This window comes from Eutrema salsugineum, unplaced genomic scaffold (genome assembly GCF_000478725.1).
Source record: "Eutrema salsugineum unplaced genomic scaffold, Eutsalg1_0 scaffold_3, whole genome shotgun sequence".
In the NCBI taxonomy this organism is placed as follows: Eukaryota; Viridiplantae; Streptophyta; class Magnoliopsida; order Brassicales; family Brassicaceae; genus Eutrema; species Eutrema salsugineum.
Genome location: NW_006256756.1, coordinates 8,197,436 through 8,213,846, shown reverse-complemented (window position 1 = coordinate 8,213,846; position 16,411 = coordinate 8,197,436). Strand labels below are relative to the sequence as shown.

Genomic DNA, 16,411 nt, shown 5'->3' with positions numbered 1-16,411 from the left:
TAAGATGGCATTTCAGTAACAAGAGCAGTGATGGAAAACTGCGTTACCTGGTAGATTCTGTGACTTGGGATCAAATGAACCATAAATACCCATCCTTTGCAGCAGAAGAGAGGAATCTGAGGCTTCGACTTTCCACAGATGGATTCAAGCCGTTTGACATGAAGAATAGTACTTATAGTTGCTGGCCTGTGCTGTTGGTAAATTATAATTTGCCTCCTAACCTATGCATGAAGGAGGATAATATCTTACTTACATTGCTTATCCCTGGTCCACATCAGCCTGGTAATAGTATTGATGTTTATTTAGAGCCCTCATAGAGGATCTAAACCATCTGTGGAACAATGGAGAGTTAGCATATGACGCCTATAGTAAAAGTAGTTTTACTCTTAAGGCGATGCTTCTCTGGACTATTAGTGACTTTCCTGCTTGTGGAAATCTAGCAGGCTGCAAAGTAAAGGGTAAAATAGGCTGTCCTTTATGTGGGAAAAACACTGATAGTATGTGGTTAAAGTTTAGCAGAAAACATGTGTATATGTGCCATAGAAAGGGTTTGACACAAACTCACAGTTACCGGGAAAAAAAGACTTGGTTTGATGGAAATGTTGAATATGGGAAAAATGGAAGAATCTTAAGTGGTCGTGAGATTTATAAAACCCTTAAAAATTTCAAAAATGATTTTGGAAATCTGAAGGAATCTGCATAGAAAAGAAAAAGGAAGGAGATTACTCGTTTGGAATCTGATGATGAGGATATCTCCAGTGAATCCGAGGAAGAGGAAGAAGTAGAAGTAGATCAGGAGGAGTTATTGAGATGGAAGAAAAGGTCCATATTTTTCAAACTTTCTTACTGGGATGTTCGTTTTTCTGTTTTTAATTGCTTCTTTTTATCAGATTTTATCAGTTAATTTTTATGACTTTGGTTTTGACTCAATTTTTTAATGTTGACATGGCAGCGTAAGAATAATCCCAACGCAGTGTTCAAGGAAAATCAGAAGTGCAAGTTGGTGGATATTGCAAATCGAAAGCGGATTGTCGCTCAAGCAGAATGGATTTCAAATGACCCAGAACAAACTATACACTGTGTTCGCTTGGGGGTTAATGGAGTTAAAGTTCTGGTTAAGGCAGTGGACGTACCTGATGCAGCAGTTTGGAAGCCATCTTCTGCAATCGAGTGTATGGAAGATGCACTTGGTACATATATTGCATGGCCAGAGGATAAAGTTATCATGGTTTGAGTTCAACAAACTAAGGTTAGTGTTGTGATTAGAGCATGCTAGCTACTTTGGTTCTCAACTTTTCTCTTGTATAGGATACTGATGTATACATGGTTGATTGTTGCAGGGAATGAAGAAAACTTGGTCCAGATTAGGTAGTTTTACTTAGTTTAAAACTAGGCTAACTTTGCGTTTAGGCTTATTAAGTGTAGTATGGATTCAGACCTTAACTTTGAGTCTACTTATGTAACTTGGATTGGGATTTAGACTTGTGTTATGTGTGTTGAATTTGGATGATTGAGACTTATGTTATTACTGGTCTTGATTTCTATTAAAGCAGGTGTATTTCGTAACGAAAGATAACATCCAGAAAGCATGTATCTGGCAAAACGAAAGTGCTATTACTTATGAGGAAAGCACATATCATGACAGAACGAAAGTGCCATAAATTCAGAAAAGGTCATATCATAGCAAATGAAATTGCCATTACTTACCAAAAGCTCAAATAATAACAAAACGAATGTGCTATTATTGACCAGGAAAGCACATATTATAGCGCAAAAATAAATGTGATTATTTGTTTCTTGGCACGTAAATTTTGTTACTAAATTGTGTCTTACAGGAACTTACAGTGCTGTAATAAACTTAAACATGGCGAGAATTCTGAATTGTAAAAAAAAAAATTTGATGATTTGAAACAATAAAATACAGCATTTGAATATTGCTATTGTCTAAAAACATACTGTAGGATTTAAAACATGCTATTATATAGTGGGTACTTTCCATAGCTGCTGATGTCACGGCACGACTGAAAATGCTATCAATAACATATAATAGCATTTTTTCCGTGCCAATAATGTGCATCTTTGTTGTACTGAGTCCTTGTAATTCTGCTTCAAGATATGAAATACAGATTGATCCAGTATTCTATCCTGCCTCTAAATAGTAACCATTCTCATCTCGCATGATGCATGCTGCTTTTGAAAAGAATCCATTACTCTAAAATCGAAAATCATGAATTACATTTAACGGAACCTGGTTGCGGACGTTTCCAACATGATCTTTTGGTATTTGGAGTTGTTTGAGACTGTTCTGATCCCTTCCAAGAATGGGGTAGACATACTGATAGCCATTCTTTCTCTCTGTCCTTGCCTTACGAAGATCTTTCCTCCAGTTACTACTTTGTTTTTTGATAAACTAAAAGGTTTTGACTCTTCCAAATTCTCCATAAAACACATAGAGGAAGTTGTCTCAGTGTTGGGGATAGTTTTCGGTTTTGATGGCCATCAAAAAATAGCTTTGAATTTAACACCAAAACTGATGTTAGGATCTGCTAATTTTGAATATGGTAATTGAGCACTACGCCAAATCGCCTGAGCATATTTACATTGAAGAAAAGATGATCAATAGTTTCTTCCTCTGTTCAACAGCGGCGACATTGCGAGTCAGTAATTATAGCTCTGTGAACCAAAATTGAACCCGTAGCCATGGCATTTGATAGAATTCTCCATAAAAAAATGACAGATTTTTGGAGCTGTTTTTAACTTCCATATGGCTTCTTTGAAAGCCGATCTGACCTGGTGGTGGATTGATATTATCCTCTTGATCAGGAAGATGGGTAGCAAGCCAATATCCTGATTTGACTGTATATAGACCAGAGTCTGTATAAAGCCAACCTCAGCCGTAGCTTCAGAAACAAATAAATTCTCAATTAAGTCCTGATTCCATCTCTTATGGGGAGCCTCAAAAAGATCTGAAACAGAGGAAATATCTGTGTTGATTCCTTCACATAATCTTGGGGGTCTTGGTAGGTAACCATGAGTCTAATAACACCTTAGTGTTGCTTCCATCTCCAATTAGGAAACATAGACCCTGCTTGATTACATTTCTTCCTTCAAGTAAGACTTCCCTATAAAAGAAGATTTATAACCCCTTCCAGCATCAAGAATATTTGATTCAGGAGAATAACGTCCTCGGAGAAGTCGTGCATCAAGGCTATCTGGTGTTTATAATATACGTCAGAATTGTTTCCCCAAAAGAGCTAGATTAAAACGCTAAATGTCCCTCAATCCTAAGCAACCTTCTTTTTCCGGTAGACCCATCCTTTTCCAAGCAAGCCAGTGCATCGATCTTTGACCTGACCCTTTACTCCACCAGTAATTGGCTACGATTCCATTGATTTCGTCACAGATGACTTTAGGTAACTTAAAGCAGTTCATTGTGTAGACAGGTAACGCTATAGCTACTGTTTTTAACAGAATTTCTTTTTCCTGCTTCAGATTGATTTATCCATCAAGTTATTCATAAAAAAATCCTATAACAATCAGAAAATATTTAGAATTAGGTGGGGATCCGTGCCAATCACAGGCTTGCTATGTATACTTTCTTGTTGATGCAAGTAACTGTAAACTGCCTTAAGAAACGAATGTTAGCCCACAACATGCCCCTATCACTTTACTCCCGATCCAAAGCACCCCTTTTCCATTCATAGATAAATCCACAGCTTATTTTACAAAATTTATAGAGGTGATCATTGATAAGTAGAAGATTCATAAGATATATATAATCTTTTGAAATGATATATTTTAATATTTTCTTGTTCTAACAATACTAATTATCATAAATTATTATTATTATTTTTTTTATAATAGTGAAAAGCTTCGATAGTTAGATAATGGTATTGTGATCTCGTTAATAAACCCATAAATTTTTATAGTTAGATAATAGTTCTTTTGGAAAAATTCATCACTTTATCAACCATGACCATTATTGTTATGTGCAACAATATTTGCTGATGTACAACATTCCAATATTACGATCTTTAAATTGTAGTTTGTTTCAGTGTGTATTTTTTCAAACACCATTATGGTTTTGAACTCGGTTTCCTTTATGTTTAACAAAAGTATCGATTTTCGACAATCAGGAAAACTCATTAATGAAGAGTATCAATTCTGAAACACAATAAACTAATGTATCATTAAAACAAACCATTTAATTAGTAAAGGTCTAAACCAAAACAAATAAAATAAACTATTGTTTCCTTACATTCTGAAAGACGAGCTTGTATACAACGTTCAAAGTATTAGTTTGTGGCTTACCTATAGTATCTGTTATCAGAATTTTGATACCAACTCTCGAAGTAACATGTGATATAGCCACATAAAGTTGTCCATGAGAAAATACGAGTTTTGGTAAATACAGTCCAACCTTTTGTTAAATCTGTCATTGGATTTTATTGACAGTCATTGCATAGGCAATGACTACAGGAAATTGTTTACGCCTCATTCTAAAAGGAAATCTTGTCTCGGTGGGAGAAACAAACATTCGTGGGATCAAGACCTTTTGACCAATATACTCACTAGTTATGTGGCTAGCTTAAATAATATGTTTAGCCAGTTGTGTTATCAAGAGTCTTGTTCCATTACATAAACCACCTCTAGGGTCAATATTCCAAAGAAACATAATAGGTATTCCTATTTTTAATTTCAATTCCCGGTTCGGCAATCCTGAGATCTTAATATTATTAAGATATTTCTGGGTGTAGACTTTCTCGTCAATTTTGCCCTAATCCCTAAACCCCTTGCACGAGCATAGGGGTTTCAAAAACGTACAACAGAACTTGATGTTATAAACTGATGACTGAAGAGAATTAAAACAATCATTTAAAACATAGATGATAAAATAAAACAAATCCAAAAGTAAACACCATCTAAAATTAAAAACCAAAATGCTACTAAAGAAGTGTATGAAACTCACAAACCAATTGAACTAAGACAAAAGTAAATTCTTCGTCTCCACATAATCGTTTTACATCTTTTTATTTTTCCCTCTTATTTATATGTTGATTTTTCTTCTGTATCGTCTTTTTCTTATCTTTCTTTATCATTTTCCACCTTTATCTCTCTTTATTCCCTCACATCTACTTTTTAGTTTTATTTTATTTTATTTTATCTCTTCTTCCTTCTCCTCTTTATTTTATATGTCTTTCTTACTTTTTCTTCTTTAAGATATTTTTTGTCACGTCTTCTTCTTCTTGGTTTCCTTCGTCTTTTATATTAATTAAATACATGTACCTCAAAACTTTAACTCTCTCTCTCTCTCTATCCCCCTCCATTGATAACACCGGATTTTGACCATTTTTGTAGATCACTTTAATATCTTTTGCAAGTGTTTTTACTCCATTTTCAAAGGTTTTCAAAGGATTTCTATGTTTTCGGATTTTAAAAGACTTTTCAGGTAATTTGGGATAAAGAGGTGCAAATTGGAACAAAAAGATTTTTTTGGATAAATTCAGACCGTCAGAACTCTCATGGAGAGACGAAGACCTTCTCACCGTCTGATCACTCTCAAAATTGGATAACTAATAGAAGACTCAACAAGCTATCAAATTCACTTGGTTTGGAGACATTCCAACGGCTGGATCTCAAGATATTCTATTTGCCCTGGAAACATTCAAAGACAGCCAGTAAGCTACGTGACCGCGGCCAGCATCCCATCCACCGCTGCCAGAGCCATGTGACCGCGGCCAAGCCTTCATTCCCCACGGTCACACCTCACGCAACCGCGGCCAGATATCTCCGACTTAAAAAGCCCATTTCTGAAGCCCAAGTCATTTCTCAGCCTCAATTCTGGAACCCTAGAGACCCTGGAGTATTGAAGACTATAAATACTTGTCATCTTGGTCGTTTTTAGATATCACCTTTCATACTTTTACAAAAACCCTTTTTCCAGCCGTTATATGCGATTTTTAGAGAGGATTCTTCAATTTTGAGTTGATCAATAGAGAAGCTTTCTTTCATCTCTTTTCTTTACTGTTTTTTTATTGCTTTCATTAAAATCAATAATGATGTCGACCTCAGACATGGCTGAGTAGATCCCGAGTTGGGCATAGGGTTCCCGAAAGGGGCTCTCATAATCGATTAAGACATCTAGGTTTTTAGATCTGAGATTTTAACTATGTTCTCTGTTTATTCTCATCTTTAATGCATGTATGCTTGATTGATCACCTCGTATCTGATCTAGATAGTTAGTGTTGCGAAAGTGTTCATTAAGTATCCGCCCTAGAATGAAACATGCGATTTTTCCATAGGAGTGGAAACCTACCTGCGGTGAAATCGTGAGTACTGACGAGTCATGTGCAGCTCTTGCGTTTTCTCCCCTCCAAGGCCAGAGTGGAAACCTACTGGTCAGGGTTGCGAGAAACAGTTGGTTATGATCACGACAGTGACGTAGTCATACCGCCGAACTATAGTACTAGAACCCTAATATTTCGATATCCGTCAATCCCAATCTAAAGTCCCTAGTGTTGAATCTGTAGAGTCCCAAAAAGTCCAGCGTTTTTTAGTCATAGTTTACAAACCAATCGATATTTACTTGCTTTCTTAGATCTGCATTTTATTCGCTTTAGTTTGATTCCCTACTTGTTTCATCTTACTTCCATTCGATTTTATACTTGTATTTTAGGATAGATTTATCTGCTTTCTTTAGTTTTACTTTAATCCGTGACAAAAAACAAACCCCTTTAAAACCGATTTAGTCTAGACATAAACTTAGAAACCGTGGAAAAATACTAAGCACACAAATCCCTGTGGATTCGATCCCTAAGTACTACAACTAATTAGCTGTGCACTTCCGGCTTTTATTTGTTTTTATTAAGGGTAAAACTTGTTCCCTCACCTCGCAGCACATCAAGTTTTTGGCGCCGTTGCCGGGGACTTGTTTTGCTGTCCTTTTTATTTTTCTTGTTCTAATTTCTGTTCTAGACATCTGATCTCTAGTTCCTTCTTAAGTTTCTGAATTATCTTTCCCTTCGTTTGTTTTTCTCTGAATTGCATGAATACCAGGCGCAGACCTGTAGAAAACATTCCAATTCTAGACGAGATAGACAGGCACGAAAGAGACTTCGAAGACTTAGACGAACGCAAGGAATAGCCGACGACAACCAGCCTGGAGATCCTGTTAACCGAAATTTAAACATGGACCAAGATGGGTCCGAACATGGTGAAAATGAAGAGAATGATCATAGAGAAGGTGAAAATGCTCGACAAGATGGAGAAGAGAATGAGATTCCTCCAAGAAATCCTCAAAACCAAGAGAGAGAAGATCGCGAAGGCCTCGATGCACCTATCAATGCAGCCGATGGTAACAACCAGGAGATACAGCCGAATGGGCGCAATAACCGCCCTGTTCAGTAAGCAAATCAACACCGAAGACAAGCCAGGAACCATCGCATAGCTGATTTCGACGCACCTAGTCAGAATTTTCAAAATCGATCTGCAATCCAAGTATCATTTCCGAACTGGAATGAGTTTGATGTCAAGCCTCAAATCATTTCTTTGGTGAAACAAAACCAGTTCCATGGAGTTCCTTACGAACATTCAATGGATCACACTAAAATCTTTGAAGAAATCTGCAGCATGATGAGGACAAACCAAGTTCCAGCAGACTATCTAAAGTGTAAGTTGTTCCCTTTTTCATTAGCATATAAAGCTCACCGTTGGTTTAAATCTTTGCCTGCAGGATCGATCACTAATTGGGAAGAATGTAAAACCGCTTTTCTGAACCACTTCTACACCAAGTCAAGGTCAAACTTACTGAGTACCAAGATCTCAAGTTTTCAGCAAGGACCGGCTGAACCTTTCTATGAAGCCTGGGAGCATTTTAAAGAGTATGAACGTGACTGCCCTCACCATGGATTTCCTGGATCAAGCCTTCTGAGTACATTTTACAGAGGTTTGCAACCAAAATACAAACTTTAACTTGATACAGCCAGCAATGGAGATTTTGGACAAAAGACGATAGCACAAGGAAGAGCCCTCATCGAAACTTTGGCTCAAGCAAATAGCAATGACTGTTCAGAGTACGATTGATCGACGAAGCTGACTGGAACGGATAATAAGGAGATAACCGAGTTGAAGAACATGATGAGCCAGATTTTAAAAAGCCACAATCGCCCAATCCATGCTTGTGAGACCAACATTGGCGAAGAAGACGACGAAGGACCTTGTGATACCGATCACACTAATCCAACCTTTCAAGAAGAAGAAGTGAATTATGTAGGAGCACAAGCACCATATCCGAATCGCTTCAACAATGGTTTCAACAACAACTTCCGGAATGCGAATTACAACAATCCCTCTTACCAAAATCCAAATGTGGAGAATCCTCAAGACCAGCATTATCCACCGCAGCAGAGACCCTTCCAAAACAAGTTCTAAGGTGGAAATTTCGGAGGGACTAGAGTCTTTCAGCCGTGACAACCATACAACTATCAAAGTACGGGATTCAATAATCAATTTGGACAACAGCAGAGAGTTACAACAAAACCAGCTAGCTTTGCAAATAGGAAGACTTGAACAGTCCATCCAACAGCTTGTTATGACAAACGAGAAGGCAGCTAAAGACATGAACGTGAAAGTCGATTGCATGTACAAGTTTGAAGCTTTATCTTCTCACTTCAAAAAGCTAGATGTCCAAGTTGCCCAAACAGCGAAGAGACAAAATGGAGCTCTTCCCAGGAGAGTTGAAGACAATCCCAAGAGATTTTGCAATGCCATCACTACATTGCCCGAAGAAGGAGCCAAAACCAATGGAGAGGACAAAGAAACCCCATTCTTTATGCCTCTCTACAAGAATACCGATGCAAAGCAACCACCATTTAAGGTATCTCAACGTTCCCCAGCCCGCTTCAAGGCTTACAAAAGTCGATGACCCGAGACATTTTTCTTTCCAATGTTTCATTTCAGGAATCAAGTTAACAGACTGTCTATGCGATTCCGGAGCCAATGTCAACATCATGTCTAAGATATTTGCCGAAAAATTGGGGATAAAGACCTTCAGGCAATCGACGATTAAGGTAATGTTAGGAGATTCATCTTAAAAAGATACCGAAGGGGCGATTCATGACCTGCAAATTATAGTTGGAAACAAAATTGTTCCAGCAGATTTCCAAGTTCTGGAAATGGATCAAGATAAAGAGAGACCACTTATATTTGGGTGACCGCTTCTAGCTACAGTAGGAGCAGTAATCGATCATGCAAACCGGCATGCTATCTTTCTGAACGTGGACCGCAAGAAGTTTTATTCCACTTCCCAGAAGATGTTCCAAACAAAGGAAAACGGTCAAAGGAGAAAGACAAGGAGAAACCGAGACCTTTTGCGAAAATCAAGATTATTATTCCACCAGATTCAACAGAGTATAGTGAGGAACAGATACAAGAACTGATTGAGAACACAAAAAGGGTCTTAAACAACGTTAAAGTCCAAAAGAAGAGTAAAGGAAAGAAGCCGGTGCTAATCGTGTGCCGTTCTAAAAAAAGAGCATGACGTTTTTCAGACGCTATAGATCGTCCAAACGACGTGATACAAAAACGTCTACACGACGAAATAATGTATCAAACATAAAAAAAAACAAACCGTACGAAAACAATCATATGCAAATTATTAATACAATATTTAATTGATGAATAAACAAAAGGTGAAAAAGCGTTAGACCTAAAAAAAGACCAATGTTATATCTAACAAAACAAAGATCTATCTATTCATATATATATATATATATATATAAAGTAGAGTGTTTCAAAGTTAGTAATTCTCGAGATCGTGACACGTGTCAAGATAAACGATTAGATTTTGACATGTGTTTAATAAATTTTCAATTAAATTCTGATATGTAATATTAACAATAAATGAAAAAAATGGTAATCGGTTCCTAATCCTAAAATGGTAATTGGATTCAGACTTCCTTCTGCTCTCCGATAGGCCATTTGGTGGTCTTTTGAGCTGTTTTCGGAATTGAGCGTCGAAAAGCCTCCGGAAAACATACCTCCATTGTGTTTTACGGGCCTTCCCGTTTTCTCTGTTTTGCAGGAGACTTGCCCCTTCTCTAGGACCAAAATTCTAAACCATTTCAACTATTCCTTTGTACCTCTTGGAATTCTATAAAAATTGAGAAATATTTGGAGAGAAAAAAAAAAGATAAGAACAAGGAATTGCAAACAACAACCAGAAAAAACAACATATAACAAACACAAACAACTCTACTTGTATTTCTTGTATCGTAGTCTATAACAAGAAAAAAACTTTGATTGTCTTATCCTACAAGGGATTTTGTGTTCCAAGACTTGATAATAGTCGAGATACTCTTTGCTTGGTATACAATTCAGTCATTATCCAAGTTCACAATATATTAAGATCTGGGTTCAGCCACAATATTTTTTTTATTTAAAATAACAATAGGAAAAACTACAAACAAACCATTGTGTCTTTCTGTTTAATATAATTTTTAATTATACTTTTTGCGTATAACTGCTAATTTTATGAAAGATTATTATTGTATGGTTGTGTCTTTTCGTCTATTTTTTCAAACAAGAAGAATACTAAGAATGAACTGTTGTGTCTTCCCATTTAGTATTTTTTTTTAATTGTAATTTTTCATGTATAACTGCCAATTTTATTAAAAATTACTTGTGTCTTTTTGTTTAATTTTTTAAAATTATATATTTTTGTGTATAACCGTAAATTTTATGAAATGTTACAATTGTATGGTTGTATCTTTTCATTTATTTATTTAGTTGTACATTTCAGTTCATAACTGCTGATTTTATTAAAAATGTTGTTGTTTTTCTAATTGTCGTTTTCCATACTAAGACAACTTTCACAAAATCTATGACCATATGGAACATATAGAAGACTTTGATGATTTATATAGTAATATCTGCCATATTTTAAAGTTTTTCTTCATTCACAAATATAAACACTTAGCTCTTTTTCACTTAACAATATCTGACCTCTTTTCTTATCTTTTTAGACACTTGAAACTTTTGGCTTCTTTTTTCTTTCTTTTCACTTAGAGGCCAGAATTTTCCTTTTAAAAAATATTAGAGGTTCTTTCCTTTGAACACTAGACCCCAAACCAATTTCTTTTCTTTTCGATCCCCTAGATCTCATCACTCTCCACTTTTCCATTGCATATCTCTTCTCTCACCCAAATGACTTCTCTCTTTTTAACTTTCACCAACAAACCATTCCCCCACACTCAATTCTTGCCATGATCTCTTAGTCCCTTGATGATGGAACTAAATATCATGAGAACTCACCCTTGTCGCTGATGGGCTTGCGGGCCTAAGGTTATTTTTTAACAAGCCCGTTGGTCCTCCAAAAATTTTAAATTTATAAAACCCTAGTGTCTGCAAGTGCACAGATGTACGTTGTAGGACTTAGGGTGTCGATCCACAGGGAGGATGTCTAATCTACGAGAACCAACAAACTGGGGAGTAAGCAAACTCATAAACCAATAAAAGTTTTGGGTTTTTGGTTAAAATTCCTAAAATAAACCTAATCTAATATTTACAAGAAATGCAATGCAAGATAAATTGTTAAAAGGACATCTAAAGCATATCGACTCAAACTAAAGACTCTAAAGTCCATCGGGGGTGAGAGTCTTCCAGGACAGGTAAAACATGCGTTTACCGCAGGTGAGAGACTTCTGGGACTGGTAAATTGGGTCAACTTGTTCTCCATGTATCTTTTGATTGCACCGTTGAATCTTTGTGATGTAAAGTGCTATGGAAATCTGGTTGTCTCCTCTTGATTGTCTCCAAATTTGAGTTGGATCAGACGGTGAGAAAGTCTTCATTTGAGGCTGAACTTCTGACGGTCTGACTCTAAGCTGAAAAAGTGGATTTCTTCCATTTTGCCATCATAATCCCTAAGTTTCCTGAAAAGAGCCTTGAAACTAGAAATACAAGGAAATCATAATTAAAATACCTAAAACTAATTAAAACCTTTGAAAAAGCATTTGAAATCAATGGTGAAAAATTGTCAAAATCGCAAGTTATCAACTCTCCCAGACTTAAGACTTTGTTTGTCCTCAAACAAAACAAGATCAAATCTGGAAAAAAATATCATTCAACAAAACTGAGAGGGAACTCAAAAATATCAGCAACCATACTTCTAGACCTTAATTATGGACAATGCATCAATCAGATCAAGTCTAGAAAATTCTCACCAAAATACAAACATAACTAGTCCGTTAATCCGTCATGCGAAAATCCACACACTTAGAACTAACTTCCAGTCAACTAGCTCTTAACATTCATTAAAGGTTTCAGTGGTTCCCATAAAAAGGACTTTAAACAAGGCATTCAAGGTTAGGTATCAAAAGGCTTTTTAATGGTAAGGCTTGATGTGTTTACGGTTACCTTTTTCTGGAGAGACAGGACATTATGCAAAACAGCAAGAGAGGATGGAACTGTAAATGCCCCCACAGTTTCAGTCACACTCTTCTTGCTTCAAGATTTCTGATCTCCTTTCTTCAGGTTCTCTTATAGTTCCCCCAGACTTGCATTTTTGTCCAGGTTGTAATCCATAACTCCTTAAGTGAATACCTAATGTCTTGGCTCAAGTGATTTCGACTTCTAAGACTCTTTTAGCCTTTTGGTTTCCTTTCCTTTTTTTTTTCTTTTTTTCATTTTTTTTTCTTTTTTTGGGAAAGGGTAAACTGCCTTTTGACTTGGAGTCCTAGAGAGCACGAAAATTACCTTTAAAAATGAGCTTTTATTGCATCATAAGATCTCTGGCACATTCCCTTCTGGTCTCTTTCAGTCTTTCTCTTGAGTGACTGAAAACTATGTTGTTCCTCCCTCTCGGGCGTTTTTGCACATATCTGTCGATATAAACTTAAGAGAGAATGCATGAGGTTTGAACATGAAGGTTTGGGTTAAGGGTGTGGTACCAGCTAAAGATAAACTGACCATCTAGGACAACAAAGAATGGTAACGTACAATAAGGTAAAGATGTCCTAGATGTGTATCATGATGCCTTTTTTAAACCATCGATGAGAAAATTAGATGTCAAGATTAAGTTCACGTAAAATGAGCTAGTATATCCTGTCAGAAAATATCTTCATGAATAGAAGTTCTCTGGTGGGATTTCGTAGTGTAAGTACTCTAGCTACCGCCTAATCTAGTACTAAACCTTGAAAGAGCTTTCATGAGTAATTGGTGTAGAAGCGAACAGGTTGGTTATCATCATCGATTTTTTCATTATTCCCTCAAAATGTATTTGACCTTTGAAAACACTTTTTGAAACTCAAAAGACTTTTGAAAAGTTTTAATAAAAATCGAAAAAATTGAAAAATTTAAAGAAAATGTAGAATGCAATGGCTCATGCAAGAAAAGGTGGTTAGAAAGGGATGAAATCCTCCCCCAGACTTAAATCACACTGCCCCCAGTGTGATATAAATCAGGCAAGGATGAAAAATAGAGTATGTGAAAAAATTAAAAAGATAAAGGAAAAGAAAACTTACATGTTGTTGGTGATGGATTGTGAGGTGGTTGTGGAGTGGTAATGCTTGATCAAACTTGGATGCTAGGGATCCAAAACAGATTCGATCAAGGTGGTGGTGGAAGTGGCTAAAGGATGGAATGGTAGGGGCCAAAGGTGGAATTGAGGTGGCCAAGGGTGAGATGGAGGTGGCCAAGGTGGCCGGTTGTGCTGGCCGCGGGTCACAGCAACACGGCCGCAGTGGGACGCGTGCTGACCGCGGGCCGACCTTCTTGGCTGCTCATAGGAAGTAACATAGGAAGTAAACCAAATTCATAAACACCCTAACTTATTCTTTTTATGCTCATTCTTTCTTCTGTTTGCCCTAGTTTCAGAAATCTTTGAAGCATGGATCATTCAAGGAGAAACCCTAACCCTAAGTGAAGGTCCTGCAACCTGTGTGAAGCTCTCTATGCATATGAATCACCCTCCAGGCATGATTTTGATCATCATCTTCGGAACCCTAATCCGAACCACCACCATGGAGACTTGCGACCTCCACACCATCGAGATGAGCCCTATTCGCCTCACCTGGTGAATCGTCGACCATCTCATCCTCTTCCTCATCAGATTCTGCACCAACACGCTGAGGCTGATCGATTTAGGCTCCAACTAGATCAATTAGACACTACACTGAATGAGTTTCTTAATCTACAAGCCATTGCTGAATCTAACCTTTGTGTGAAATTGGAATCAATGTCCTCTGATTTTAGCAGGAAGTTCGAATGTCTCTCTGACCGAATGAAGACTCTAGAAACACAAAAGCTCAAAGCTGATACAGTTCTAGAGAAGAGACTTAAAGACATCGAAGAAGGCGAGGCAAAGAACACCATCGCCCTTCGTCAAGCACTTAAGGAACAGAGAGGCTGCAATGTCCTGATTGAAGATTTGGAGAGAGATTTCAAAGATAGCAAGTAGTACTATGATGGAGACAAGATAGAGATGAGTAAAGAGATGGAAAAGATCACAAACAAGACAGAAGAGCTTGATGCTACTTTAGACTAAGTTGTCTATGATTTGGATGAAGTAGAAGAGAAGGTTGAAAAACTTTCTAAAGATCATAAGGAGTATGATCTGAACTCTGGAATCAATGATTTGGATACCCCAGACGTGCCTGACAACCACTGTGAGCAAGAGAACAACAATGGAGAAGAAGAGATTGAAGAAGCAAGCATGGAGAGCCGGAGGAAGCTGACCGCGGCTGCGAGCTCCTCACCCGCGGCCAGAGTCACTTCCACCGCGGCTCTGAGCTCCTCACCCGCGGGGGAGCACGACTTCTCAGACTGGGAGAGCTGTCAACCTCTTTCTGAAGCCTGTTCATCAGAAAACCGATCTCATGTGACCAGACCTAGGTTGTTTGGCCAAGCTGTCTTGCAACATGGTTAACACTTGTGACAATGAGCTTCAAGAGCAATTCTCAGAAGATGAAGAGTATGGTTTGTTTGTAAAAGATCCAAACCCTGGGGACGATACATCTGATGACAACACAAAACCAATAACCAAGAGCATATCTAGAGAGAGACTGATCGAATTCAACAAGTTTGTGAATTCCATTCCTCTCTATCTGGGGTTCGACGATGTCTGGAAGCAAGGCTGCCTTCAAGTCTTCTTCAGATACAGCAAGGAGACTAAGGAGAACATCTCTACATATTTCAGAAGAGCCAGGTATCTATTTTTTCCCAAATTATCACCTGATGCAGCTGTTTACAGGATCCATCTCAAAGATCCCCAAGAAGCCAGTGACTACACAAACAAGATCAGCAAAGAAGCACTTGAAGAGTTCAATCATGTAGTTCAGACCCTGCCAGAAGGAATTTCATTTGCCAAAGCATGTAGAGACTACATGATACGCCACTTATTTTGTGACAGCAAAGAATCAATCCAAGAGATGAAAGACTTGTTCACACACGCCCAAGAAAGAAGACCAGTTCGAACTCTGCACAAAGTTCAAGACAAAGGTCAATTTCTTATCTCTTGTGACATTAGAGGTGAAAGATTCCTCAATATTCTTTGTGATTCTGGAAATTGCATTAGCATGATGTCCAAAGCAACTGCTTTGAGACTTGGCATTAAGCACATCTCAAATACCAGGACAAAGATTAGCTTAGTAGATGATTCAAGTGCAACACCGAGAGGGATAGCCCGAGACATTCCTCTAAGGATTGGAGATTGCATTGCACCTGTCGATCTATACATAGTGAAGACCAAATATGACTCTTATCCAGTTATTCTTGGATGGCCTTTCTTAGCAACTGCTGGAGCCATCATGGATTGGCCCAACAGGCGAGTTTATTTTGCTAATATCGACAAGGACATATTCTATGAAGCTACACCACTTAAGAGCAAAAGAGGAAAACATAAAGCCCAGGCATTTGAACCAGAAGACTCTGGAGTGATGAAGAACCTGCAAGACAGAACCGGAGAATTTCGAAAAGGACTTGTCTTAGGACAAGATCCTATTTGAACTAAGTCTTTTTCTTTGCAAAGTCTAGCTAAGGACTATAAACCAAAGTGCTTGATTGGAGACAACCCATTTTAGGTACTCATTTGTTTTTGTTTAGCTTTCTTTTTCTTTTAAAGTTTTGTTTCTTTTATTTTAGATAAGCCTTAGTATGCCATAAAAAAAAAGAGAAGAAAAGGAGCTGGCCGCGGAAAAGGAGGTCCAGCCGCGGCCAGCAGGCGTTTTACCGCGGCCAAGAAGGTCTGGCCTGCGGCCGGCACGCGTCCCACCGCGGCCGCGATGCTCTGACCCGTGGCCAGCACAGCCGACCACCTTGGCCACCTCCATTCAACCTTGGCCACTTCCACCACCACGTTGACCAAATCTGTTTTGGATCCCTAGCTGATGTGGTGTCTGCGTTAGGGTTGTCAAGT

General features: G+C 37.9%; 1 non-coding gene across 1 annotated transcript; it reads right to left on the bottom strand.

Annotated features, from left to right (window-relative positions):
- Positions 1-7,803: 7,803 nt before the first annotated feature.
- On the bottom strand, positions 7,804-7,910 carry LOC112085760. The gene has a single exon (XR_002899059.1). It is a non-coding gene; the product is annotated as a small nucleolar RNA R71 (small nucleolar RNA).
- Positions 7,911-16,411: the final 8,501 nt, after the last annotated feature.